Source organism: Schistocerca americana, chromosome 1 (assembly GCF_021461395.2).
Source record: "Schistocerca americana isolate TAMUIC-IGC-003095 chromosome 1, iqSchAmer2.1, whole genome shotgun sequence".
NCBI lineage: Eukaryota > Metazoa > Arthropoda > Insecta > Orthoptera > Acrididae > Schistocerca > Schistocerca americana.
Window position 1 is genome coordinate 116326902 of NC_060119.1, and position 6903 is coordinate 116333804.

The window sequence follows — 6903 nt, forward strand, 5'->3', positions numbered from 1 at the left end:
TTCCCGTGCTTGAAGGTATGTGTATTCCCACAACCTCTTCGTGTTTCCCCTAAGATAAGAAATAAACCTGTTGTGTTCTGCTTACTCGTCTAATGTAGGATGCCTAGGAAAGCTGCTTTCTCGGATCGCTACATCTACATCTACATGGATACGCTGCAAATCACATTTAAGTCCTGGCAGAGGGTTCATCGAACCACCTTCACAATGCTCTATTATTCCAATCTCGTATAGCGCGCGCAAAGTATCTTTCCGTACGAGCTATGAATTCCCTTATTTTATCTTGGTGATCGTTCCTCCCTATGTAAGTCAGTGCCAACAAAATATTTTCGCATTCGGAGGAGAAAGTTGGTGATTGGAATTTCGTGAGAAGTTTCCGTCGCAACGAAAACCGCCTTTCTTTTAATGATGTCCACCCCAAATCCTGTATCATTTATGTGACACTCTCTCCCATATTTCTTGATAATACAAAACGTGCTGCTCCTCTACGAACTTTTTCGATGTACACCGTCAGTCCTATCTTGTAAGGATCCCACACCGCACAGCAATATTCTAAAAAAGGTCGGACAAGCGTAGTGTAGGCAGCCTCCTTAGTAGGTCTGTTACATTTTCTAAGTGTCCTGCCAATAAAATGCAGTCTTTGGTTAGCCTTCCCCACAATATTTTCTATGTGTTCGTAATTGTAATACCTAGGTATTTAGTTGAATTTACGGCTTTTAGATTAGACTGATTTATCGCGTAACCGAAGTTTAACGAGTTCCTTTTAGCACTCATGTGGATGACCTCACACTTTTCGTTATTTAAGGTCAACTGCCACTTTTCGCGTCATTTCGATATTTCTTCTAAATCGTTTTGCAGTTTGTTTTGATCTTCTGATGACATTATTAGTCGATAAACGACGTCACCTGTAAACAACCGAAGACGGCCGCTCAGATTGTTTCCCAGATCGTTTATGTACATAAGTAACAGCAAAAGGCCTATAACACTATCTTGCGGAACGCCAGAAATCACTTCTGTTTTTTTCGATGACTTTCCGTCAATTTCTACGAGCTGTGAACTCTGACAGGAAATCACAAATCCAGTCACATATCTGAGACGATTTTCCATATGCACGCAATTTCACTACGAGCCGCTTGTGTGGTGCAGTGTCAAAAGCCTTCTGTAAATACAGAAATACGGAATCGATCTGAAATCCCTTGTCAATAGCACTCAGCACTTCATGTGAATAAAAGACTAGTTGTGTTTCACAAGGACGATGGTTTCTAAACACATGTTGACTGTGTGTCAATAGACCGTTTTCTTCGAAATAATTCATAAATTTCGAACACAATATACACTACTGGCCACTGAAATTGCTACACCAAGAAGAAATACTGATGATAAACTGGTATTCATTGGACAAATATATTATACTATAACTGACATGTGATTACATTTTCACGCAGTTTGGGTGCATAGATACTGAGAAATAAGTACCCGGAACAACCACCTCTGGCCGTAATAACGGGCTGGATATGCCTGGGCATTGAGTCAAACAGAGCTTGGATGGCGTGTACAGGGAGGTACAGCTGCCCATGCAGCTTCAACACGATACCACAGTTCGTCAAGAGTAGTGACTGGTGTATTGTGACGAGCCAGTTGCTCGGCCACCAGTGACCAGACGTTTTCAATTGGTCAGAGATCTGGAGAATGTGATGGCCAGGGCAGCAGTTGAACATTTTTGTATTCAGAAAGGCCCGTACAGGACCTGCAACATGCGGTCGTGCGTTATCCTGCTGAAATGTAGGGTTTCGCAGGGATCGAATGAAGGGTAGAGCTACGGGTGGTAGCTGAGATGTAACATCCACTGTTCAAAGTGCCGTCGATGGGAACAAGAGGTGACCGATACGTGTAACCAATAGCACCCCATACCATCACGGCGGGTGATACGCCAGTATGGCGATGACGAATACACGCTTCCAATGTGCGTTCACACCGATGTCGCCAAACACAGATGCGACCATGATGATGATGTAAACAGAACCTGGATTCATCCGAAAAAATGACATTTTGCTATTCGTGCACCCAGGTTTGTCGTTGAGTACACCATCGTAGGGGCTCCTGTCTGTCATGCAGCTTCGAGGGTAACTGCAGTCATGGTCTCCGAGCTGAGAGTCCATGCTGCTGCAAACGCCGTGGAACTGTTCGTGCAGATGGTTGTTGTTTTGGAAACGTCTCCAGCTGTTGACTCAGGGATCGAGACGTGGCTGCACGATCCGTTACAGCCATGCGGATAAGATGGCTGTCATCTCGACTGCTAGTGATACGAGGCCGTTGGGATGCCATTGCGTTCACAGAATGTTTCAAATTCATTTGACGTGAACTGAGGGCTGTTCTTCGACACTATGACTTCAGGTCAACCTTCGAGGCAAAAAATAGAAGACAACACCTGATTTGTGCTACGGGATGTCGACGAGTTCATTGGCACAGCAAAAACAAACTTACTATATCAATAGCCACAATCAACCGACGAGTGTTCGAAAAAGGTCCCGCAAAGTCTACGTGCGCACGTTGCCATGGTGATAGTGTCTTAGGCCAAGCAGAGAACGTCTGTGGCGTAGAGGACTGATTTTCCGCACATGCGTGACACTGTGACGTCATCTATTTGGGTGTGCATACCCTGCCAAGTACAGTGTCGACGCGCTAGCTGTTTCGTACGAACAGTCCCCCAGTGTCCTTGGTGAAGTAACTGCAACACTTCTTTTTGCAATGCTTGAGGGATCAACTCACGTGACTGTCCACTGTCATTTGGAACAAGAGTTACACCTTTCTGTACAGCTAGGCTATGCCGACGAGCAAAGTACCGGCGCACTACATAGTTCTTTATGCTATTTAATGAGCGAGGCCAAGATGTGCCAATGTATATTAGCCAGATTTTCAAATCTGAATCAGCTTCCGTGGCCTGTGCAATTTTCCTTTAGTTCAGCGGAAACGATTGAAGCAATTCGGAATCATGAGCATCGATGTGACAGAAAGATACAGCCGAAGTATCGAAGTCTGTATCAGGGCCAATCGGAAGACGTGAAGGTGCGTCCGCGTTACCTTGTTGAGCCGTCGGACGGTACATAATCTCGTTCCGGTATTGAGACAACAATAAAACCCATTGTTGCAATTTTTGGGCAGTTCGTACAGAAACCGGTTTCGTCGTATGAAACTAGGATTGCGAAGGCCTGTGATCCGTTACTAAGTAGAACTTTCTGCCTTACAAATAGTGATGTAATTTGGTGATACCATACACAATAGACAATGTCTCTTTCTCTATTTGTGAATAGTTAGATTTGGACAACACTTTTGATGCGAAAGCGATAGGCATGTCTTTGTCATCAAATCTGTGTGAAATCACTGCACTGATTCCGTAAGAAGAAGTGTCAACTAGCCACACAACTGGTTTGTCAGGATCAAAGTGAACTAAGCATCGCTTAATGAGCAATGCATTTTTAAATTTTTGAAAGGCTATGAGGCAATCATTTGTCCAAACAAAGGGGACGTTATTGCGACGGGAGCGATGCAATGGAGCTTCGATTTGTGCAGCATTCGGTATGAACCGAATATAATAGTTCATTTTCACTAGAACTGACGGCAATTCTGTGATATTGCAAGGTACTGGACAATCTCGTGTGGCTAACAAGTGCGACTTAAGAGGATGTACACCTCGAGTAATGACATGAGCAAAGTTAACTCAGGTTTAAAAAAGTCACACTTGTCCAGTCTACACTTTATTCCTGCAGGAGATAAGTCATGAAACAAAGCACGCACATTTGCAATGTGATCCTCAGGGTACGACCTGCTACGACAATGTCGTCCAAATAGTTTGAACATTTTCGCACTTGAGCAGTCAGCTGTTTCAAGTACAGTTGGAAAACGGTATCTGCGGAAGCACTGCCAAAAGAAAACGCAAATATTTTAAGTCCAAATGACTATACACTGCCCGCATCTCGTGGTCGTGCGGCAGCGTTCTCGCTTCCCACGCGCGGGTTCCCGGGTTCGATTCCCGGCGGGGTCAGGGATTTTCTCTGCCTCGTGATGGCTGGGTGTTGTGTGCTGTCCTTAGGTTAGTTAGGTTTAATTAGTTCTAAGTTCTAGGCGACTGATGACCTCAGCAGTTGAGTCGCATAGTGCTCAGAGCCATTTGAACCATTTTTGACTATACACTACACACTCTTTTTGAGATTCTTCATCGAGCGGTATTTGAAGATACGCGTCGCGAAAATCAATTTTTGGAAAGTAGTGACCAGCGCCTAATCTGTCCATGAGACCCTCTAGGTATGGTAATGGGTAAGTATCAGTCACAGTTTGTGGATTGACCGTAGAATTAAAGTCAACACAGAGACGAATGTACCTGAAAGGTTTGGGGAGCAAAAGCAGTGGACTTGCCTATTGGCTAGCATTTATCGGCTCAATTCTTTAAGTTGAGCAGCGACTTTGGCCTGTAATGAAGTGGGAACAGTTCTGGGCCGGCAAAATTTCGCCTGAGCACTGTCTTTCAGAGTAATGTTTGCAACAAAATTGTTAGCCTAGCCTAAACCTTCAGAAAAGAGTTCCAGGAATTCTTTCAGCAAGCTGGTCACACTGTCCTTTGCATGGAATGCAGACAGTGACAACATATTGTCCTGAATGTTAAAGCCAAACAAATCAAATGAATCAAGACCAAATATGTTCTCACAATCACGTGATTGTAGCACTGTAAAAGTCACTGTTCGAGTATGGGAGCGATACATGGCAGGCAAAGTACGGGTGAGAGGTTCCATGCCCTCTTTTGCATGTCTCCTCCCATTTTCATCAATTTTATTTATATTCTATGTCATTGCACGGTAGTAACAGACCGAATAAGGTTATTGTAATGAGAGTATTTGTACTGAGAGCTCAAAAACTACTTTTTACTTGATTCCCACGCATGTTGGTTTAGTTCCATGAGTGGCCTGTGCGAGGCAAACATCGCAGGACGCGGCACGCGGCATTTCCGGTTGGGGGCTGCACTTCCCTGAATTCTGTGGGGTTCGTACAATAGGCTTAAGCGCCTGGCGGAATGACTGACGTCCGTCGAGTTTCGCCTATTGTATGCACGGCGAAACGACCTGCGAGACGTAAGATGGGGTAAATCCGACCGGATGGGTAAACCCGACCGCCCTCTATTTGTGAGAAACGGCAAAGCGGAGCTATTTCGCATTAGTGTTACCATATAAAGAATTCGAAATAACGAAAATATCACCTTGACAGCAATGCGCCATTTGACATTTAGGCACTCAAAAGACAACAAGTGTTTTTTTGAATGTTTCAATTTAAGTTTTGTGCAAATTGCATCACTAGATTTACCTTATTAAATAAAACGATCGCAAAACAAACGGTGAGTGATTTTGTAGTGCATGTAGTGATCTATTCAGTGTATGTATCGTTTTTGTTGGAAATTTCGTGTAAATTGTTTCTATGAAAAATGGCACGGTGGGGTAAATCCGACCGCTAAATGGTGGGGTAAATCCGACCGCATATTTTTTATCGTGCATGTGCATGGAATTATTTATTTATGGAAACAAAGTGAATTTTTGTTTATTTTTAGGAAAATGGTACGTTATTACAAACGAAAAACGACAAAACGCAACGAAAATGATATTCGCCGAGCAGTTGCTGCAATGCTAATGGGAATGTTTTTTCGAGCTGTCGCTCGTGATTTTAACATTCTGAGATCGACATTGCTGTTGCACCGCCATGCAATAAAATCAACTTCTTTCAATTAAAATTTACTTTCATTTAACTTTCAGTACATTTCGTACTCTAAACGTTGTTATTTTTTGAATATATTTTGTTCATTTATGTAAAAAACATAATAGATTATAATTATTTCCTAAAAATGCCTTCATTTAGAACTATTTCTGTGCAAAATCATCCAAAAAAATAGAGGGTCGGATTTACCCCATCATTTTTGAAAATGGCAAAAATGGACGTTTCTTAAAACACGGATATCTCAAAAACTATTGATGGTATAACAAAAATATTTTGCAAACAGTTGATCCTTTATATTACCTAAACTTTAACGTATATAACGTTAAGATCCAATCTCGGATAAGCGTTTTATAGCCACAAGAAATTACTAGGTCGGATTTACCCCACCTTACCATATATATATATATGGCTCTGAGCACTATGCGACAACTTCTGAGGTCATCAGTCGCCTAGAACTTAAAACTAATTAAACCTAACTAATCTAAGGACATCACACACATCCATGCCCGAGGCAGGATTCGAACCTGCGACCGTGGCGGTCGCTCGGTTGTAGACTGTAGCGGCTAGAACCGCACGGCCGCTCCGGCCGGCCTTACCATATATATATATATATATATATATATATATATATATATGCTCTGCTTGCAAGTCTTGTTGATTCAGAACTGACATTCATTACAGTAACTGATGATCACTTAATTCATTAACACACGTGTATTTCACACTGTTCATTTTACATGTAGATTATACAAAGCGCAACTTCATCTTCTCATGCAAATCAGTCGGCGTGAACCACTCACATCTTTTCGTAAGAACAAGACGAGAGATCATCTCGAAAAGGTGACAAAAAAGGATCGTAAAAATTAACTTTTTCTTTTTCAGTTACGATTCTCTAACAATTTCAGTGATAATGGCATTGAAGCAGAGGATAACACGCGTAAAGCTTAAATGCTAAACATCTTTTTCCAAAGCTGTTTCACAGAGGAAGACCACACTGCAGTTCCTTCTCTAAATCCTCGCACGAACGAAAAAATGGCTGACATCGAAATAAGTGTCCAAGGAATAGAACAGCAACTGAAATCACTCTACACACGAAATTCCACTGGACCTGACGGGATACCAATTCGATTCTACACAGAGTACGCGAAA